Source organism: Haliotis rubra, unplaced genomic scaffold (genome assembly GCF_003918875.1).
Source record: "Haliotis rubra isolate DU_JTF1 unplaced genomic scaffold, ASM391887v1 Scf377, whole genome shotgun sequence".
In the NCBI taxonomy this organism is placed as follows: Eukaryota; Metazoa; Mollusca; class Gastropoda; order Lepetellida; family Haliotidae; genus Haliotis; species Haliotis rubra.
In genome coordinates this window covers 493,529-518,088 of record NW_025767054.1, presented here as the reverse complement: position 1 = coordinate 518,088, position 24,560 = coordinate 493,529, and the positions used below count along the sequence as shown (strand labels likewise).

General features: G+C 38.1%; 1 long non-coding RNA gene across 1 annotated transcript; it reads right to left on the bottom strand.

Annotated features, from left to right (window-relative positions):
- Window positions 1-6,241: 6,241 nt before the first annotated feature.
- Window positions 6,242-24,332, bottom strand: LOC124286163. The gene is made up of 3 exons (XR_006900961.1): window positions 19,098-24,332; window positions 7,109-7,112; window positions 6,242-6,254 (listed from the first exon to the last, which is right to left on the bottom strand). It is a non-coding gene; the product is annotated as an uncharacterized LOC124286163 (long non-coding RNA).
- Between the last annotated feature and the right edge of the window lie 228 nt (window positions 24,333-24,560).

The following is a 24,560-nucleotide window of genomic DNA, read 5'->3' as shown; positions in this document are numbered from 1 at the left end:
AGGACCGACACTAATTTCTAACGCTGCAACCATAGGTTTCTGTATCTTCTCCATAACAAGAGAAGTCTGGAACCAGAACCTTCTCACCCAGAAAACTACTCCTTCATTTCTATTTCCAGAGAGCTGCGTTGAAGAAATCAAGAACTACCAGACAAATATAATACATGTAATATGCTCAGTCTTTCCTCATAATGAACAGAGTCAGAATGATATGACAGAATTTGTACAACATTTTAATGATGCAGAAGATTTATATTCCCTTTCAACATCTAATTCTAACATAAGACTAAGACTTTCAACACACCAAATATGCCATCTAGAAATGGTCAAATGTTTTACATTATGTTAATATTTCATGTTAGATTCTGCCATATTTCTGAAGCTTGAATTTCTGAAGCCTTACAAGTAATCATGTATAGTAATATGTATATATTCGTACAAAGCTATTTCAATACACCCACACCATTTACTACAAAAATATTTCAATCAATGTAAACGGAACAGTTGAGTGTTTCTGAACAACACGCTACAATCTGATCTAATTATGATAATGATTCATCAATAGAAATATTTTGTACCTTCAAAATATTTCAAGGATTTCTGATTTCATTTATGAATTCACAGGGCCGCCACGTTCAACAAAAGCCAATACCCTGCCAGGTGTTATGTATTGTTGTTTAAACATGCCCGATAACACTCACATCAACAAATCATTACTGGATTTATGGACGTAACCATGGTTTCACTCAACCACAAAGGTCCCGAACAGTATATGTTTTTCATCACGTTTCATAAACCAAATTATTGTTGTAAGAAAGACACTTTGGTTATGCCTAATAATTGACATCCTCAGCATTAATTTAATTCAACATGTTCCATAGTTGTATGTAAATAAACATTTGTTTGAACATAAATTCAAGGCCCTTCAGCAATGTAAGCTATGTTTTAAACATATGTTTCAAGAATTCAAAAGGTTCAAGATGGCCGACAGCACATGCAAGGTGACATTGAAATGTCACTAACAATGAACGTATTCTTGAAGGCTGAATACTCTGAAACCAAGGCTGAGATAAGACTAAATATCCATTCATAACAAGTCATCACTCACTACTGTGAATTTATAAACTTTTCTTAAATTAATCATGTTGATAAACAAGATACAGGTAGCTGATAAGAAACTATGATAAAGAATTGTAATTGTGTTCCTTTAGCAAGTTAGTGTGTGAATATGTGAGTTTGGTTTAATAGTCAATACCTTTTTAATTGAATAGTTACCCCAATGAAATGTCTAACTAGTTAATGAATTTTATTAAAACTAGCATGTCCGTAAATCCATTGATCAATGTGTCAGTACACTTTGATCTATCAACTTGCCATTGCGTGACAGCATTAAACTACCTCATGTTTCATATGTTCATATTCACACGTTAGCATTAACATGTTAAACAAAATCTGGCCTAACTTGATTTCAGTGACTCATACCCGACGCTAATATGTCATCAGATTTTTCCAATACCACGAACACCCAGTACGGCTGTCATGATTCAGCACATGCTCAAATCAGAGTTACAAGGCAACCACTAATAACATTCTGTATAAATACAAACGTACAAAACACATGGCCGGGTTAGGGTGATCCTGAACAATTCCAGATTAGACATGTTTCATTTGAACACTGTAATATTCCAGTCAAGTAATTTAGTTCGTTTGCTTTTTTGTTGTATAAAACCCCACTCATGCACTATTCCAATTATATGATGGAGATTTGTAAATAATCGAGTCTTGACCAGATAATACAGTGATCAACTTCATGAGCATCAATCTAGGCAATTGGGATACGATGATACGTGTCAACCAAGTCAGCCAGCCTTACCACCCGATCCCGTTAGTTGGCTCTAACGATAAGCATTGCTTGCTGAAGACCAATTCTAATCAAGATCTTCATGGACAGTAAGAGAGACTTGTAAATCACTGTATCATATGTCTTGCCACTTACTTCTTCACAGGGCGGTGGGGTAGCCTAGTGGTTAAAGCGTTTGCTCGTCACGCCAAAGACCCGGGTTTGATTCCCCACAAGGGGTACAATGTGTGAAGCCCGTTTCTGGTGTCCCCCGCCGTAATGTTGCTGTAATATTGCTGCAAGCGGCGTAAAACTAAATTCACTCACTCACTACTTCTTCACAGGTAATTTCAGATCATCACTGCATTTTATCTGTTGGTGTAATAAGTACCATCTTTGTTAAATTTCCAAACATTAACCACTGTGCATCATACTTATCATATTGTTTCTGCAACGTAAACATATTCTCAGTTTACACATTGCTACAATAAACCCAGAAGACACAGAACTCCAGAACAAGGGTTACAACAGTCTGTCTCATAGACCTTCAACAATAAAATAAATATACCACTCAACCCTTGAATGATTTGGCAAGTCTAGGTTGACACTTCTTCTGTACTCCATTTGGACTTGTTTTGTAGATAGATATAATTCTTTTAATTTTTAAATATAACTGCATTTATTTTTAAATAAGATAACTGTATTTCTGGGACTAAATGTCAGTCTAGGACTGTAGAGCTCTGTCAATACATTCATTATCATTCTAGTTGCCACAGTATCCATGGCAACAGGTGTTTCTCCACTGGTGCAAGTGTGGCCAGTATTTATCAGACCAGGTGCGGTTTCACACAGGATAATTGTAGTTTACCTAACAGCACTGTGAACACACATCACACATGGAAGTTTGATTGTAGTCAAATAAACCTCTCATTCATAAACTGGTGAATGGTGTACAACACTCCTTTGCTGATTCTGCAGGCTTCCTGGGTATATTTTTATCATTTTTTTTTATCATAGAGTTACAAGGAGCCATACAAATCAGATAAAATCTTACATCGCTGTAAAGGTGAATATTCAAGACACTGGCCCTTCCTAACCAATAGACAACAGGAAAAGGGAGTTTTCATGGGTTGTTTTATCCTGTTTTGAAATATGCTGTGCAGTGAGTCACAAATATATGCAGGTGAAAGTGACTGAAAAAAATCCCATCAGAATTATTTGTCACTCAAATAAATAATTCATGTAGGATCTAACTATTTCAATTGCTACAGAAACTATGGGTTATAAGATAAGCCATATATCATGTATTTTACAATGATTATAGTGCAACAGCAACACTGGCCAATCTATGACCATTACTAAAACAAAGAGAATAATATTGTATAGGAAGAATACAAAGAATATAATGAAATTTGTGAACAAACAGGTGACGAGAAAAAGCAATATTATAGTAATCTATCATCACGTGTTATTCTGTTTTAAACAATTTCAAACATCTCAAGTAACTCTGTCAACATGGTAACAGAGCTTGAACAGAATACCATCAAGGACTGACTGACTGACTGACTGAGTTTAGTTTTACGCCGCTTTTAGCAATATTCCAGCAATATCACAGCGGGGGACACCAGAAATGGGCTTCACACATTGTGCCCACGTGGGGAATCGAACCCGGGTCTTCGGCGTGACGAGCCAACGCTTTAACCACTAGACTACCCCACAGCCCCATACCATCAAGGAAAAACTAGTACAATCGTAGACTGATTTATTACTGAACTGTAATGATATATATATAGCCATAACATTACATGTTTCTTGTGAATAATGAATTATCCAATTTTCCAATGAAGTACAGGTGAGTGGACCATCAGAGATGTCCGAGTAGGCCTTGAGTAGGCTAGTCCTGACAGAGTTCTTCCCCTTGGTTTTCACAGTGCATGTTAAATGTCCCATACTTATTGCCATATATATCAAAGTAAAGTATCGTCTCCATACTTTACACAGGTTGTCATATTTGTGCTCAGCTCCAAACAATAAAGCACTTTAAATATGAATTATGATACAATTTACAAAAAGATCCATGAATATAGGACAAAATGTGGCAAAACTTGCATGTCACTTTCGCAGCTGATAGTTGTACTTTAAAATCATTAAAATATACATACTTCTGTTAACCAGATTTGATCTGTATTAGAATGTGTTATGACTCATAAAAACAGAAGTCACCCCTCTCATTTTTTGTCGATTATTTGGTTCAAGCTCTTACCATAAAGGTTTCTGCAAATCAGATAACAATAATAGCAAAAGAAATACTAGCTAAATCAACATTACAGTCAATGTCATGTTGACAAGTTTATGGCAGATAAATCTTTTTGAACTTGACACAGGAGTTTGGATGATGGATTGTATTGTGCAAAAAGATGTGCCCCTAATGAACACAGCCATCTGCACTTGAGGAACTTAATACTTTCTGACAGAATTTTTATCATACACTACATGTTATACACTTCATCCTGTACATTGATGAATTGTTGTGGTCAACATACTCAGCATAAAACAAATGGCCAGTATCAGTATGTATAATGTAATTATGCATCTTATATACCAAGGTATCTATCACCTATCATCTGTACTTTTTAGGTACATACACCCAGGCCCTATCATGCTGTAGCAGCATCTGCTCTTGTTACCATGGTTATGTGAGAGAGTAGTGAAAACAAATGATAAATTTGTTTCCTAAAGTTACCTTTCAACCTGACATCTATTTTTTTAATTTTTACCCATGTCAGTATCACAATGGACAATAAGGATACGCTTAGCAGGACATGATACAAATCTCAATAGCTGTGTGCAATATGACACACACTATGCAGTATGCATTAAAGCCTGACACGTGTCAGATTAAATATGTTTAAGGCTGTATTCAATCACTGAATGTGTTCTAGACAAAAATTATTCACTATATACACATAAGAAGTCTTGCCATGCTTGCATATATTCTTAGAATTTAGAACTAGAACTACCAACATAAAGAGTGAGTGAGTGAGTTTAGTTTTATGCCACACTCAGTAATATTCCAGCTATAAGGTGGTGGTCTGTACATAATCGAGTCTTGGCAAGACAATCCAGTGATCAACAGCCTGAGCATTGATCTACACAATTGACATGTGTCAACCAAGTGAATGAGCCTGACCACCATATCTCGTTAGTCGCCTCTTACAACAAGCATGTTTTACTGAAGATCAATTCTAACCCGGATCTTCACAGGTGCCAACATAAAGAGATACACAGTCCAGAACAGCATTCATACACATATTTCAATGAGACTGAATTTGACTATTCCTTGCTCTGTCCACCAAGAAGTGAGCTGTTCTACTGCAGAATCACATGGTAAATACATAAAGTGACGCAAAACCTTTTTAACACATAATTTGAAACCTTTAAATTTCATTTAAACACATCAGCAATTGTATTATGTGTTCTTGTTGCTGTTGTAGAGGAAATTATATGATGTTCAAAATGATAATTATTAGTGCTGTAACGATGCATCGAACTATCGATGGATTGCAATTGTTGAGTCTCCGATAGCAATTAATCGATGGTAAAAACGAAAAACTATCGTAGTTCAGTGATTGAGTTCTGTTGATAAATACAGCAAGTACCAGATTCATTCACTTGATTTACTGTTATCCACCCCTGTTACCTCTTAAACAAACATGGTGGCAAACACAGCATGCAACTCAGAGTTTGAAACTGTGAATAACAATAAGTTTATGTTTTAACTGTTCACTTGATCTGGGTTTCAAGTTTCTTGTCAGTTATTAAAAGAGACTGAAACTACTTCAACTTGTTTTTATTTCATATATACTATACGTTGTATACGTTCATTTGGGAAATGGCTTTAAAGGAGACAAATAAAGGGAAAAAAAACCTATTGCAATAGTTGGTCACAAAAGTATTTTGCAATAGACTATCGCTATTGCAATAGTTGTTTCCCACTCAATAGTCACCCTTATAATTATTACCATAAAAATGAACCAGTTCAATGAGACAAAACAAAATCACACATGCAGATATCCTGTACACATTATTCAAACGGCCATTCCTAGTTCCATAATAATTGTTGCAGAGTATGCACCATTAGTATGTATATATATTATAATATAGCTGAGGACTCTAAGCTTTGTGATGCCATAAACATAATGTTACAACTTGTGATACAGTAGTGCCAAAGTCACCATGTTGATGTCACCCGATTACAATTCGCCTTCTCTAAACTGTCAGGTTTTCTCTCTGAGATACATTGCCAAACATACTGTACATAATGTATGAATGTTACACGTTTAGCAATAAGATCACTATTCGATACTGCCAAACATATGAACTGTGAAAGAAGTGCTTTTGAATTTTTATTTTACTGTAATCATGGTAATGCACAAAATTAGCAATAATCATGGTCTAACATACCACTCACAGACCAATCAAAATGCAAAATTCTAAAACGTCCACCTACATAGTCAAAGTAGATTAAAAACATATGTAACATACTCAATCACAAATTTAATTGTAAATTAGTCTGGAACTAGAAGTCAAAATTGGACTACCATTAGAATTCAGCACAAAACATTTTTCTAATAACTAATGACATACTTTTTACAATTTTGTAGCCAAATACACCAGCAAAACAATAACTATAACTTCATCCCCAAAACATACTTGCCTGGATCATCTAGTATGCATACTGATCAATTATCAAGAAATATCAGAGAAGTAACTTTGAGAAAATATGCAAAAACTCCCTAAAAAATAGCACACTCACATCACTGATGCGTGGTGAAACATTTACATGATTTGGGCATGGATTACATAGGGAATTTAACATTTTAAAAAACTCAGCTGCTTTCCATCTTTGGCAATTGACAAGTTTCAATATAATAAACTTAAATTATATAAGAATGGTTTATGTTTATTATTGTGGATGACACAACTTTCATGTCGATAATTGTGACTATTCCCACCTATAGACAATAATTCTGATTATTAATCTTTTTTGCCAGCCCCAAATCCCTCACACTATATCCTTGAATAAAGGCAAAGATGGAGTCTGGTGGTTAAACTATTTGCTTAAAATCTCACTCACTATTGAACAGAATACACTGAGTTTTCATATATTGTTTTCTCTAGAATTGGGTGCAGGACATTCTTTTTTCAAGCACCAGTTTATCACATTTGTGTAAGCATTATAACTGTTACTATATTTTTAGAATGGACATTTCTGTTTTAACACACAAGGGTCAATTAAGTTCTGAGAATTATAAAGAAAGAATTGCAAAACAGTGAAATGTTTTGGTGTCACAGAGGTATATCCATGAAAACTTGAGCCAGTTGCGTACATTGTTTCACTGTTTCAAGTCAGTAAAGTAGCTGGGGTCTGTGACCTTTGGAAAATGTACAAACGTAAAAAAAGTGCAATGATCAAGTACTAGCAGAAAAAGGCTTAACACCACAAGTTATCTGTGAAGATAAAAGTACAACACTGGGGGTTCTGTTTGAATCTGATCCAAGAAGGTTCTTGCAATGGTGCAATATTTCAAGAGATGCCAAACGGCAACAAGCAGTTCAACAACTACCTATCATGACCCTCCATGTCATTTTTATACACATTTCACAGCAGGGTACAGTACAAATAGAAAGACAGAATAAGTGAGGAATACTACAAAGAATCAAATGTGAAGTTTGCAGGGGTGACACCATGATAATATGCAATCTATCAAACACCTTACCCTAAGTAACTTTTAACTGTGTGGATGTAGCTCAGAAAGTTACCTTATCACAATGACAATCTAAAAGGTCACAGGTTTAACTTGTCTTCATGAGATATTGTGCAGCTAAATCCTAAACGTAACCTCAGATATTATCACATCTATTTTGTGACATATGCAAATACTATAAAAAATATTTATGCTTCATTTGTTTGCTTGTCTATTTGTTGTTAAATCCTGTACTCAGCAATATTCCAGCTATAGGCCAGCAGTCTGTAAATAGTCGGGGTGTTATCAGACAATCCAGTGATTGACATAATGAGCATCAATCTATGCTTTGTCTCAGCAATAGTTCAGCTATATGGCAGCGGTCTGTATTTAATTGAGTCTGAACCAGACAATCCAGTGGTCAACAGCACAAGCATCAATCTACGCAATTGGGATGATGTGTCAACCAAGTCAGCGAGTCTGACCACCCGTTAGTTTCCCCTTACGACAAGTATGGGTTGCTGACGACCAATTCTAACGAAGATCTTCACAGGTCTGCAATTGGGATGCAATGACATGCTTTAACAAGTTCCCGAATCTGACCACACGATTACTCTGTGATGAACCTTTTAACTTAAACCAAACACAGACAATCACAAGATCATCATGTCCCCTTATTAACATGCAAAACATTTTTGTTGATAAAATGCATTTTATCATTCTGTACTTATCGTTCAGGTGCTTTTGATGTCAACAGGCTGATAATATTAAAGGAAACTCTCATGGTAGTATTTGTTCACAAAAAAAGTATTCTGACAATATTTTGAGCATGGATCAAACTTTAACCTCATAGGGTCTTACTCTCTACATTGAAAGACATATACAATTTTCATGTACCTGCATCATAATTTTTTTTATTAAAAAATAATGCAATCATTTAAATATGTGTTCTATCTTATCACTATTTTATGCACATGTGTTGGAAAGTATAATAGTAAACAAAAGAGGCACAAACAGATGCATCATCTAACACATACCGCTAACTTCCTCAGTTCCTTCTGTCAAGATATCTTTTGTCAAGTTGGAAATCTGGCCTGTCAGAGAGGATATGCTTCCGCCTAGCCATGACATGTTGCTTACATCAGTCGGATCTGCATTTATTGTTTCCGATGATATTCTTTACTTTCTACTTGTTATAATTAGTTTGCATGCAACTGACATCTTGAACGAAACTTCTTGTTACATGCCGAATGCCAACACGACGGCAGCCATATTGGCATTCAACGTGTCAATGCGCATGTGTAAATATACAATGGGAGGCCACTCTCATTTCATGCACAAGCCAACTTTCAAAGCTAATGGTATGGCTCTGTTCAGGTGGCAAGTGGATCGAATCAACAATTAATTTCAACACAGTCACATCAACGCGACCAAAATGTTACGAATTCTTTCTATTTTTTAGGACACAAATTGTCTTGAAAATATTCACTGAGCGACAACCACGCTTTCCCTGCAACCACAGACCAACATTCTTTTAAAAAAGTGATTTTGCGCAAAGGTGTGAACTTTAAAGAATCTTTAATCTACTAAAAGGTCATTTAACACAATTTGTTTCACAGTTGTCTTCACACACACGTACTTATCTATCGATGTCTAAATCTCTTCTGTAGTTAAGTTCTTGATAACATGAATACGAGAAATTTCAGAGAAGAAAAAGGTTATATTTTGCAATTCGTGTTTCAGTTATTACATCCGGCATTTGTGTTACTCCGCGTTTGCATCCGTGGTCAGAATGCAAATTTATTCTGACCATGGGCCGCAGCTAGACTGACTAAGAGTGACCTTACATCGACGGCGTTCATAATGTCAATCACCGGTTTGAATGACACGATAATTTACAGGCCGGCGTCATTTACCTTGAACAATAGTACAATTGTATATCAAACAGATAAAACATATCTATGTTCCTTGTTATATTTCAAGTTAGTAGGGGCTGGATTTTGTTCATGACAATGGTTGTTTGGTTTATTTTTGAATCAGTTATTATCTTTTTTTTTACCAACGCTGACCGACAACTAAGTGAGATTTACATTTATTAAAATGTGTTTACAAAGCATGGCGACTCGATCTACACTTGACGTAATTTCCATAGACTTATATGTTAATTTAGTGTGGCATAAATAATTTTCATGAATTTAATTTTCCTAAGATCCAAGTCAAATTTTGCTCATTTGTGAGGAATCATCTTACCTACAATCACATAATTTCTGTGTAATTTTCCGTTGCTTATTTATCGAATGGCAACAATTTAATCAACCTATGTACAGTGCCGTGAACTCCTTTAACATGACGGCCTGTGGGATTGTGCATTGTGGAACCGTACGTAAGTTGATAAATGTGATGTCATTAGTTAAATCTTGGTCGGAAAACTGAACTGAAATTATGTGCACAGATCAGAGATGATTTCACATTTGCCTAACAAATTTTACAAAAATCCATCCTAAACCCACTTCATGAAAATTATTTATGCTACACTGAAATAACGTGTAAGTCTATGGAAAGTATGTCAGGTGTCCGAATATATCTGGCACGGGTCTGTACATCATGAATATATTCAAATACCAGTACCAAGTGACTTAATTCTAAATTTCATAAGATAAGTTACACAATCATTGAAAAACAACATTTGTCTGTTCGTTTATTTATACACTCATCAAAAAGAGAAACACACATGTGCTTTGAGCTGTTCATTTCTATATACTTTGACAGCTATCGTCATTAAGACAATTCCTATGTTTGAATCCCGTTAATCATGTTATAGTTGTTGTTTATAGCGCGCAAACGCATCCCAGAATGTGTTTGTAGACGTTTGTCATGAAATATGAAAACGCTACATGTATGAAAAGTACATGCAGAAAAAGTTTTCCACGTAATGCACGTGCAATGTGCCGGAAACAAGAGTAGAGACATCGACTATAAAAAGCCAAAGCAAATTCATCATTTCATTACCAAATGTACTACGTAAACCAAGATAAAATGACAAGATTGAATGCTACTGAGCGTTGGAAGCAGGAGAGTCCCAGTCTGTCGTTGCAAGACACTTCAATGTCCACCACAGCACCATATCTCGGTTATGGCATCGATATACCCGCTTCAATTCAACCCAAGCTCGTCCCAGAAGTGGAAGACCAAGAGTGACCACTCCTGCTCAGGACCGATTCATCCGTGTGTTTCACCTACGTCACCGATTTGCTACAGCAACGGACATTGCAGGGCAGGTGCCTGGTCTTCGAAGAATTTACGACCAAACCATCAGAAATCGTCTGCGAGAAGTGGGAATTCGAGCATATCCACCAAAAGTTGGACCTGTCCTGACACGACTACACCGATAACAATGTCCCCAATGGCGCAACAGGGTACAGGCATGGAACGACGCGTTTGGTTCAGCGATGAATCGCGTTTCCTACTGCAACGACGGGATGGGAGACAACGTGTCTATCGACGTCGACACGAACGTTTTGCGCCGAACTGCGTTCGACAGGTGGACAAGTTTGATGGAGAGAACGTCATGGTGTGAGGAGTCGTGTCCTACACGAGTAGATCAGAGCTAATGGTGGTTCAAGGCAATCTTACAGCAAATCGCTACGTCGACCAAATCATAATCTTCAATACACAATGCCCATTTACTGCCTCGTCTTCGTTTGGAGTCCTGTACATGACCAATGGTAGCTTTGCCTTTTTGTGTACTGTTTAAAACATCACAAGATAACCTTGGGAACATACGGACTGTGAAACTACATAATGCCATTTTAGAAAGTGGTCAAATGTAACATATGTTATATTTGGGATTACACTTTCTTAGTAAAGTACAGATTCTAGTACTTTTGGGGGTTGAGTCCCATCCGGGATTCGAACCCACACCCTCAGAGTCAGGCACCTAATCGCCAGCACACAAAGTCAGACGGTGGCTGAGCGGTCTAGGTGTCTGACTTTGTGTGCTGGCGATTAGGTGCCTGACTCTGAGGGTGTGGGTTCGAATCCCGGATGGGACTCAACCCCCAAAAAGTACTAGAATCTGTACTTTACTAAGAAAGTGTAATCCCAAATATAACATATGGACTACCAGTCTAACTGATCAGGAAAACATATTTTGCACCTAAACGTTTATTAATGATGATGTTCTTGTCCTAATTTGTAATTTGCGGCTCGTTCTAACAAAGGTGAAAAGTTAGACCTACACTATGGCAAACTCTCGCACACATGAGTCATCTAATTGGTTACTGCCAAATTTGTCATGTGAGATCGACATAGTGGCGTGACTTACGAAACGAAACTATGGCAATGAAAGTGTTCAATGTATTTAATAATTTAAAATTAGGATATATAATCCACTTGATAACTGAGTCAAATGACGATTAACATACCACGAATTGGAGTAGAACAATTATTGTCACTATGATAAAATATACTCGTTGTGAGTCAAGCTGTATCCTGATTGTTGCATTTCCATTCGGACGCTGTTCCGATTTCATTCAGCAGTACTGGGACAGTAGGCGGACTGTATTCTGCCCACAGGACTTCTCTTGTTATAAACTCTTTGCTTGACCAATCTAAAGAATAATCAAACTCACGTCAACGAGGTTATTTACAACATCTCTCCAGTCAGTTAGCCCCCGACATGTTTTTGCTCCGTCATTAAAGGGTAAGTCGTAAGTCAACACAAGGTCACCACGGGAATGCCCGCAGTGCCGGCTGAAATGTAAATGTAATTCTAGCCACCCCTATTCTCTACACACGTTTTGATACTACCTACACAGTAAACCTTTAAGTTATGATAAAGATCCTGAAACAAAAGTTCAGGTCGAGCAACGTTAATGGAAAACGTACTGCCCAAACAAAGCGGGAATACTTCCACACAGGATGTCCTATGGCTGTATCAGCAGCCGATGACTACAAATAGGCGTCTTGTCCAGTTCTGTGTCCATTCCGAGGTGCTTGGGCTCTAAAAACAAGTGCTGATATTTTTCACAGGGCCGCTCTTTGAACTGATACGTTCTAAAATGGCAGCTACGGGTTTGTTACTGGGTGCTGCTCTTTTCTCCATTTTCTTCACAGTGTCGTCTTCGCCATATTATTTGGAAGCAGACGAATTCGCTGAATCGATCCAGTTAGAGGACGAAAGAGTCATTTCAAGAACAAATTCCAAAAACGACTATAACCTGTGGCTTAAAAAGGAGAACGTGTCACAATGAAGTTTTGTCTGAATGTTGAAGCATTCGTCAAGATCAGGAACATCTGCTGGGCTAATGACGGCTGGCTAGACACAGTTGTTGTCAAAATAAACGACAAAGCTATCGGTAACTTTAGCACTAATGACAATTCTAACTGGGGTGAACTGTGGAACACCCTCTATGAGAGTGGTCCGGTCGGAGATGAGCTGAGTCTGCCTTCAGGACAACACACTCTGACTCTGGAGGTTCCAGAAGCTGACACCTATGGGGTGGAGATCGACAATGTCATTCTGGAGGTGGATGGCAAGCTCGCGGATCAGGGGCTTGCATGCATTGATGCAACAGACGACACAGAAACAGACGACCAAGATGTGGGAGACGTGAACAAAGACGACGATAATGGATATGATTTAAGAGTTTGATCCTGATGTAAGGTACGTATACTGACTTAAGCCAGTGTCTTTTCTGTCTTATTCAACGTTCGTATAGACTTAAGTTTCTCTATCACGTGAAAGGTTTGTTTATATATAATCACGACCGTTGTGAAAGTGATGGTTTGTCAAACATACCTTTCTTCTATGTTAAGGACCAAGGCCCCGTTCCACAAAGCGACGCTAAGGTGATCGTAACTCACACACTTTCACACACTTCTTACGGCAGTTGTAGCGCGACGATCGTTTCGTGCCAGCGGAAGCAGGGTGTCATTGTTCAAAGCCATCAAAACTCCCAGACATGGACTTGAGACGGTCTTGGTCCTACGACCGCTTTGTGTAACGGTGCCCGTATCTCCCATACCTAAACATCGTCGTGGTTGCATGATACTGCAACACCCTGGAATATTACCGTCGTAGTTCACGGCCCATAACTGGTAGTTCACGGCCCATAAGTGAGTGAGTATGGTTTTACGACGCTTTTAGCAATGTTCCAGCAATATCACGGCGGGAGACATCAGAAATGGGCTTCACACATTGTACCAATGTGGGGAATCGAACCCGAGTCTTCGGCGTGACGAGTGAACGCTTTAACCACTAGGCTACCCCACCTCCCCTGACGGCCCATAAGCGGTCTTACCACAACGACTATGCTACTATCATATTACAGTGAGGGATTTATAACAGTCGAAAACTGGTAGTCATTATTGGGTTGAGAAACGTACACAGTGCCAACATTAGTCTCTTGAAGAACAGCTAGGTAGGCTCCGTGAAAATCCACTTGTTTTCAGCAATCTCATTTTTTACGGGGCGACTATCGGGATCTGGTGATCAGACTCGCTGACTTTATTGATGCTTGTCATCGTATCATAGGTACGCAGAACGATGGTCATGTTGTTAATCACTGCATTGTATGGTTCAGACTTGTTGAATTACACACCACCGTCATAAACTGGAATATTGCCGAGTCCAGCGTTAAATATCAAACAAGGATAGTTAGCTAAATATAAATAATACATGAATATCAAATAATGGGAACGTTTGTTTAAAATACCGATACGGTAGGAACTATACTGGACAAAATAAGTTAGGGATATTGGTATTTTTATGATTGATAGTTTATCAGTGTGTCGATGAATAAATAGATCATTATTCATAATTTCAAAATTTACATGTATCCCTAACTATTTTTGTCCAGTATAATTTCCTGAGGGAAAAAACCGGACACTTTGTCCTTTGGATGAACGCGTAAAGGGAATGTAGCCTTTTAATTATAACAAGAGAACTGTGAGCCGGTGGTATGTTAGTGGTGCAATGAGAAAGGTCTCCTTTATCTGGTCGGATACAGACGGAAATGGAGATGTCTGTACCAGGACAGGGTAACGAACACCCAGCCACCCCATTAATGACATTGCTAGTCCCCGTGTTGGTAAATAATACTTAACCGACATGTAAACAAACTCAGCGGCAGGCAGCACCACAACGCGTTTGAACCAGGGTGGTGAACCCACTGACAGACCGCGGTAGTGCAGATATACACACCTTTTTCTCGCTACTGAGAATATGTCCAAACTTGGGATGCTTTTTTCCGTTCGTGTATAATTATACACGCAAACACACCCCCCACCTATGCATAATTGAAAGTGAGTAAATTGGATATAACGGTGATTATAACTCTATTTCAGTTATATCACGATGAAATGAGGTGACGTACATTTACCCCTCTTGCCTCCATTTAGAATACAGGTATTACTAGAAATGGTACATGGTCCACGTCAAAATATTTGGGTGAACTCTATTATTCTAGTGTAACGCGACTACAAACTCAGCTTGGAACATGTGATATACTTTACACAGACAAAATAATAATGTTGCTGTTCCATTTCCACGGGAGAGGTTAGGTAGCCTAGTGGTTAACGCTTTTCTCTACACATGAAAGCTTGGGTTCGAATCCTACATGGGTGCGATGTGTACACTCCCATTAAAATCAGATCTTTGTCATCAGGTACGAAACCTTTAAAATACGACATCTATTCAATAGATTTAAGACTGCAAGTCAATACTTAAAGACTGAAAACGTACGACTGTTGTAAGATGTTTTGTTGATTTGGGTGTCTGTCAAACCGGACATTCCGAATTGGTTGGTTGACTGGTTTTGTCTGCTTCAATTGTTATAAGGTTCGTTGACATATGAGAGAAAAAACTGATTGTCTTGTTATTTAATATATTTTTGTTGGTTACAGTCAGACGCTTAGACTGCCCACGAAGACAGTGGTCCGGATCGGACTGGTCAACTTATCTGCAAATCAACCTTCACAAACTGAATTGACTGAATAAAATACTCAAGTTCTAAACATGCGTCGTACTTCTTGAAGGGCCGAGATCATCTATACTATTCACACTTTGCTAAGGATCAAATCACGGATTCAACAGAAAACTATGATGTAGGGTCAAATTTGGTTTAAATATCTAAGCTTATTGTAAGCATGGATCCTGGGTTTCAGTATGTCATTTCATCTTGTGGAACCTATACCTGCTTGTTCCATGATTTGCAAAATGGCTGACTGGTGCCATGAAAACCATTTTCATGGTTACTCATGTATCAGGTGCATAAAGTTAGATTAAAGTAACTGTTTGCCTAAAGTGGGGTTACCATATTATAATTTATCCTGTTTGAAATGGATACGATTTAAAATTATGAATCCAGAGTTTGAGTAAAGTTGTGAATTTTTGTGATCTTAGCAAAGTGTGAGTAGTATATATTAGCCCGTGTAAAGTCCGGACCAGACACACGGCAGACGATCACGTTCATCCAGGTTACAGATTTTGACGTGACTCGTTAGTTCTTTAATAAAAAGGATGTTGAAAACCTCGTTTGCACCGGAAGCACTTCGCACATATTGATGCAACGCGTATAGATGCGCAATCTAAATAAAGAATTCAATCTCTTTCTGTGAGATCGGGACACTTGTTCTCAGAAGTTGATCTCCAACAGTAAAGGTATAACCACGTTTGACGGACCAATGTCCATTTTCCTGCGTTAAAGAGTTATCTGGACTGACAAGAATGAAATTGTCATCCAGAGTTATATGTACCCGAACATACACACGCCTTACAGTGAGTGACCGGAGTGCGGATACCAGATTAGAATTGCTCCTCAACCACTTATGCCAGTCGTCTTGATGGACACATTATGCATGTGTGATTTGGTTGACAGTATCAGCATATCGTTGAGCAGATTTCTGGAACCGAGTCAGCACCAATTGTGCTTTCATTCCTGCTATCTCTTAATGCATGAGACCCGTGAAGATCTGGGGTAGAATAGGTCTTCAGCAACCCATGCTTACCACAGATGGCGAATATGCTTGTCGTAAGAGGCGACTAACGGGATCGGGTGGTCAGGCTCGCTGACTTGGTTGGCACATGTCATCGGTTCCCAATTGCGCAGATCGATGCTCAGGCTGTTGATCACTGGATTGTCTGGTCCAGACTCGATTATTTACAGACCGCTGCCATATTGCTGAGTGTGGCGTAAAACTAAACTCACTCACTTAATGCATGTATAGGAGGGCGTGGAGTCATCCCACAGATGACGTCATTGCCATGTCAGCTTGCCGACAGGTTGAGCCTATTTGGTCATGTGGACAAAGGCGTCCGACTTTAGATCAGAAGGTCCGAGGTTCGAATCCTAAAACGGGACTCACGACTTCTATGGCCACTACATGCACAATGTCAAAAGAATGCAATAGTAAGAGCCAGTCTTTCGGTTGATAGTCTATTAGGGCTTCTTTGGAACCCTGGAAAACAGAGACCATTATTTTTTCAGCTGATGGAAAGGACTTTGCCCACTTCGCTGGATACATCAGATGAATCAAAAACTCACCCACGGTTTCAATTCAGTTAAAAATAAACACACATCATATGTCTCCACTTCAAAACAGGACAAGGTCTCATGACAGATGAACTTTTGGACAGGGGTCAAGAGCCTTGGTGTCTTTTCTGAGGCATGTAAATGTTCTGTCTTCAATTGTCTGTTGGCTTTGTGATAAAAGTGGGGAGTCATCGATCATCCATAATCATACGGTATTTATCAACGCCCTTCAGAGTGATAGCATTTGAAGGTTGTCCTGATGTTGGATCAGATAAGTGTCTCTCTCTTCCTGCATGGACTTAACTTCTTAACAGTGGCAAAGGAAGGCGCATAATCCTTCTTCATGGATGGCTCTAGAAAGGCGACCTTTTAGTTAGATACTGGAGAAACGGAAACTTATCAGTTTTCACGAACTTAGAATACCTAGTGAGTTTTGTGCCTCGTTGTGTATGTGGTTCAAAATGCAGCATGTAAGCATGAATAGTATTATACAAATGCTAACTGTGAAGGGTACATAATCCTCTAGTGTCCGTTCGTAACTTTTCTGACACCACTCAGTCTCATCAGAAGGCTTGTAATCCTGGTCAGAAAAGGTCCCCAGAATCTTTGTTTGAAAGTGAACTAAAATTGGGACCAGGCAGATTGACTAGGCTGAGAGGGTGTGGTGGGGCATGTTGATGATGTTATCACTCCCCAGCAACTGATTTGCCTGTTTAACCAGTGATTATTTACATGCCTCACTGTCCAGTAAATACCCATACCAGATTCCATAAAGATCTATCTCTTCAATTACCTTGATAGCTGAACCACAAGGTCCCAGACCCCTCCGTGGTGTAGTGGTTAGAGCGGAAGATTCCATAAAGGTCTCGATCCTTGACTGCCACAAGGTCCCAGACCGCCTCCGTGGTGTACCAAAAAGAGGAAGAAGTTAAAATATGGTACTTGTTGCTCCCTGACTGGCGCTCGGCATTAATGGGTACAAAGGACTGGTCGGTTCGGAGTCAGTATAATGTGTCTGAGTGGGGTATTCATGCTTCACTGCGGCATTGTCTCTCAGTGGGCTAGCACTATAAAACCAGCTTAAGTCTGGGCTAGTACAAGCATCCGCACATACACATACACATGCATGCACGTCGTCATATGAGCGAAATATTCTCAAGCATGACGTAAAACCCAATTTCACCTCACCTCACCTCACAAGGTCCCACACATTTATTCACGCTTCGACATAAAAGAACAAATAGAAATGTGTGTTTTTATTTTCATGACATGTTGAGCCATATAGAATACACTTGTACATTATACAGAAGAAGACATTAGTATCATTATGTTCAAATTGTAACAATCAGCATCACAAAGGGAGAGCAAAACAACTAAGGGTGCAGGTACACATACCAATACAGACATGTACTGACGAATACAGGACCACTTAACATACTCAATAAACAGGCAATACATAGCGTGATATCTATCATATTACCAGAAGGGAAGGGTTGTCATCGTTTGGTTTAGTTAGTGTTCACACTAACCTGTCCTAACAACAGATTACAGCAAACCTTATAATGTCAAGATCTATACTGGTATGTACCAAGCATTATGTGTACACTTTACCATGTCTTCACCAACAGGCTTCAAGCATGTTATAGATTGGTTACTTGTTGTACTAATGGCACCTGTGAGGATCACCCAATCCTCAGAAATAAGACAATGATTGGCTTCCCTAATGATTAAAGTGAATTTAAGAACTAGTAGCTGCTCTATGAACACTTATAGTCTCATGATGAAGTCTGCACCAAAGTAACTAAAACAAGGTTATCTCGTGATTTTTTTTTCATGAATCCATTGACCCAAAATGTCTTTCCTGTTTAACTCCTCCAAACACATTTGAGAAACATCAAAACTGTCCAGATTGAAATATAATGGAATGGGCATCATGCCTTGAGTTAGAATTTTAAAAACTTGTACAATATTAAAAACAATTTAAATCTGTTTTTCTTACTAAATTAAGAGATCGATCATGAAAAATAATTTCAATTTATTGTATATTTTGAGCATCAGAATATGAATTATAATGAGTAATAATAAAGAGTCTTTGGATCAGAGACAGTGAACCATTTATACTTATCTTTTCATGAAATATGATATAGCCTCTCCGATACTTAGATGTGAGCTTGTGATTTCAGTCAGTTCTCTGTTTTTGTCGTCTATCTACATAATGACGAACATGAGATAAGAAATAGTCTCATATTTACCAGTTTATAGACGTCTAGACCGCCAACCATGAATTGAGGGTCAAAAGCTGTTCGAGTAAGCAAGGTGTATTTGTCTGTCACAGCCTTCTGGTCGAGAAAACATCTTTAACAGACATTGAGGTGATGTACAGCACACAGTCCACTCAACAGCAAACAAATGGGGACCAGGTGAACTATTGGTAATTGTAATACTTCCATGTCATTCTATACATACATAAAAAATATAGCATCTACGATGAAATATTTGTCCCCTAAGTATATTGTTACTAACATATAATATTACCTTGAGTGTTGAGCTAGCTGTAGTTGTAAAACTGAATGATGTCGGTGACAATTTGAATGTTCAGAAAAGCAAGTCTGTATTTGTGAGACAGATGTTTTGGGGATTTAGAACATGGTCAGTTGTCATTAAAACATGGAATGAAATGATACAAAAATAAACTGAACTATGAACATTGCAAACAAGGGTTGTCCGGACTATGTTGACAAGGAACTGTCTATGGAGCCATATTGATATAGCAAGCCTGAGATTACATTCCTGTCAGTTTAGTCAGTTGAAAAAATATCAGGAAAAAAAAAAGAAGACTAAAAATAACAGAAGAAAGGTTAAAATTTCTACTTTTTCTCAATAGTTATCCCAATATAATGAAATGTTAAAAAAAAAAATTAAACTGGTCATTGTTTTATTTACTTTGCATACAGATTTGGAACTGGTCATCTGTTATAAGGTGCGATGGGCTGGTTGGATTGGTCTTAGGACTGCATCATAGTTTGCAGACCACCTGTCTCAATCCAACCTTTACACACACATGCACACATGCACACACACACATGTTCATATTTACATCAAATTATGTGCTAATAATGTTTACATGTATTATTTTTCTATTTTTGCATGCCCCCATCCCCCATGTAATTGTGATAAATTCTGAAGAATCCCAACCACTCTTTGTGTTGTCACTTTTTCATGACATCTTCTTCATCTCACCTGCCCACTGCCCCAAATAACATGACCAGTCACATTTCTTGTAAAATGATTTTTGAAAGTGATATGTGTGTTGTTGGAAAATGAGGACTAATTTCTTATTTGGCTTGCAGAATACTGAGTAACAGTTGATACATAAAAGCATATATACTTGCCTTTTATGTTGGTACAACAGTAAACTATCTGAGTCGTGTATGAGACAATTAGGAGAAGTTACATAAAACATGATGAAATATAGTGATTATCAATCAGTCTCTTGGTAAATACTATGCTCATGTATATTTCACACACTGAAGCTTTTTAATTATTACTCTAAAATTATATTTAAAAAAAGACATCAAATTTAAAAAAAAAAAGAAATTAGAGAGAAAAGAAGTTCAAACCTGATACAGATTTGAAATGATTCTGATTCAAATTTTGATACTTTGAATACGGTAAATACCGTACACAGATTGGCCAGGAGAATCAAATAATCCTTCATTAAAATATATCTACAGGTTAATGAAATAACTAATCATTCTACAAATTAGATGATACACACAATATTACACTCACAATTACTCAAATAGCACTTGGAACAAGGGATAAAATACATGTAGACATCAAGTTAAACAGACTTAAATGTTTCACCTCATAATGTCATTCCAAGATCAACAACATCCACAACAATCGGCACAAAAATAAACAGACTAACATGGAGATGTATGGGACTCATCTCATATACTTGTATCAACAAACGAGGGGGCCCACATTCAACATATTCTCACTCTGTCCTCATAGCACTCTGGGATGAGGGACGCAACTATGTTGTATAACCTGTCGTCAACAGGTGACTCTTCCACCTACATGCTCGGCAGGAGTGTTGAGGAGGTGCTCCTTAGCCACTCACAGCAACTCATAACTGTTTCATGACCAAAAAATCACTCCTGAAGGCAAATCTTACAACATTGTCATAGCAAGTCTATGCAAACATTCAGATATGGAACATTTGGTAACACAGTCTTATCATACTAAACAGGGTCATATAAACAAAGCAAATGTTTGACAGTCATTGCCTGGAACCTACTTCCTTGTTATTACATGTTAACATGGTTGAGGTAAGGGTAATAGTCCCATATACAGTTGATGTAGTTTTCACCTTGTCTTGTGTGGAATATGAGTACAATGTATTTCAAACATTGTTAAACAATTTAAAAGTTTGAATAATTCTACAGTGCTGAAGAACAGCCAAAAATATCCCAAGGCCCAATCCATAGAGTGATCTTAGCAGTATGACTATCGTAGGCCAACGTTACTGACTGACTGACTGAGTTTAGTTTTACGCCGCTTTTAGCAATATTCCAGCAATATCATGACGGGGAACACCAGAAATGGGCTTCACACATTGTGCCCATGTGGGGAATCGAACCCGGGTCTTCGGCGTGACGAGCCAACGGTTTAACCACTAGGCTACCCCACCGTCCCAGGCCAACGTTAAAGTATGGGAGCTACGATCACCTTAGCTCTAAGACTGCTTTGTGGAATAAGGCCTCGGACGTTTTGTCTCAATGTTGTCTTGAGGAAAACCTGAACACTTTATCAAATTAATTTCCACTACCATCTCCAGAAACACATTACTCAAATGAGTGAATTGAGAGGGACTGCACATACTTGCACAGTCGGTAATAGACTAGAATGTTGTGTCTTGTTCTTGGATCAGGTAAACCAAGGGCCAAAACAGTGAGTGAATATTGTTTTATGTCACAATGAACAATATTCCAGCTATTTCAGAAACTTGCATCTGTTCTAGTCAGGCATTTTAGTGGAAAATAGCAGAAACAGTAATGGCCAAATACTATTACTTCTTATATAACACTGGTGAGACTGAAGCTACAGATCACACAAGATATGTTTGAAGGAAACACAGTGTTGAGGGATGGTGCTGGCTGACCAAGGATCATTATCAGGGGAAATCTGAGATTAAAACCAGTAATCCCATCACAGATGCACAGAAATTCTGTGAATTTCTGCCCCTATGTCCCAGATACTGCAACAATGAGACAAACTAGCCTGAACATTGAAAGACAACAGACCTGCATCTTAACAGAAAGACTGAACCTCCCAAGCTTGTCCTGAAGGAAGACCAGACACGTACAGAGCATCACTGTAATCATATCTGTGGTTCAGCATGTAACACTCCAAAGGTACTTCCTCCTTAGTCTAATGACAGCTTTGGGATGTGGGCAAGGAAAGAGGAATACTGAAGGCAATGGTCTGAATTCTGGTGTCCCCCGCCATGATATTGCTGGAATATTGCTAAAAGTGGCGTAAAACCATACTCACCCACTCACTAGTCTGAAACAGAAGGTAAGAGAGGCCTAAGACTTTTGGTTTAGGATATTAAAATTTGTAATAAGTTCCATCACTTATCTGCCCTTAATGTGTCCTCATACTCTTTGTGGAGAAATGTGTTGCTCTGACATCAGAACCTGTAACTGTGACTGGAAACAATGTACAGTTAATCTCAACAGAAGCTGAAGTAGTAATCTGGGAATTATGCACAAAACAATACAGGAAAATCATTAGTAACAGACATTACTGTTTTAAATAATTTTGCAATCAAGACAGGCTACATAACAGGGTAGAATCATGACATGATAATTTACTTGTGAACATTAATAATACCTGGATGTACAAGACATTAGTATGTACAGAAACACAGTGCATTCAGCTGGGATAGAACTTGTAGACTGTCCGCCTAAAACTACATTGAGTGAGTGGTTAGAAAAAAACATTTCAAAATGCAGGCATTTCCACCTATCTGATGAAACAAGAATTCTTTGTCAATCAGTTTTCACAGTTTCATCAATATGGTTGAGGAGTTTGCAGTATCGTTAGGCAGAGATACCAACCCCAATTTAGCCCAATTAGTATTTTGGCCAAAGACTGATGCAAAAATTAGTATTGTTTTGGCCAAAGTTGGTATTAACATTTCCAAAGAATTTTCATATTTAATAAAAAAGAAGATATTCTAGGACCTTGTTATTAACACTGTACTCACCTAAATCAGTAGTTAATTATCCACATATAGCTTGATACTGAATAAAATGTGGTTGAAATTCATTGTGTATGGTACGTATGTTATTTGATAATTTAAGTTAATATATTTCTAAAACTTTGTACATTTTTACTGCTATCGTATTTTGTGTTGTTTTTCTTCGTAATGAATTTGATAAAATCATATGGGTTGGCATCTCTGAGTTAGGTAATGTTAGTGGGTATCCTAGTGTTCACAACATAATACAGGATATTTTGTAGTTAGTGTCCACAGGATCGTAGGTCTGAAAGGATCATGTTCACTAACCCTTTAAGCAGATAGGCTAACATACCACAGTCAAGTTCTATCCCTGAATAAGTCATTAAATATCAAGTGATGCTCACTGAAATGCACCTAATTATGCCGAAGCTTGCCCTTGTAGCAGAACACAATACTGCCCCTCCACTCTGGGGCCAAAAACAGGGTGAAGCCTGAACAGATCTAGAAACGTAGATCCCACATAGAGTACTACAACATAGGTGTAACACAACTTACTCAAAAAATTAACACTGACTTCAGCCTTAAGATTGAGGAAAGCGTCATAGTCATTCTACAATACTTAAACCACAATCACTTACTGTCTCCGGACCTTGCTGCATTTTCAGAAACAAGTGAGAAATAAACATTCGATCGTAGTCCCCTCACGTGTCTAAAATGAACTGATTAAAAAGTGACTTCCCCCAAACAAACCATTCAAGAAACAATGCTGCACCAGTACCTCAGTCATTACAGTTAATGATCCAGCAATGGAATCCTATCAACAAAATCATGGACAATATAAGAGCTGGCTTTTAAATTTGAACAATAGCCTTGCAATTTGTGATCACAGGAAGTGGTGTGGTGCTCTGTCGGAGAGAGAGAACGACATGTGATGTGAAGGGAAGGAGTCTTATTGCTACAAATATAAACAGCAGAGATTAACCAGTCTCAATTACCCAATGAAACAGATTCCATTGGGCAATAAGATGTAGATACTGCACACCACTGGGCAATTAGTTCGCAGAAGACGACGCTTCATGTTCCAGGAGAAAGGAGCACAGGTACAGGATGTGTAAGATAAGGTGGGATGCGATACAAGAGTGCGTTACGATACACACGGCAATACATCAAATTTGACTATTTCAAAA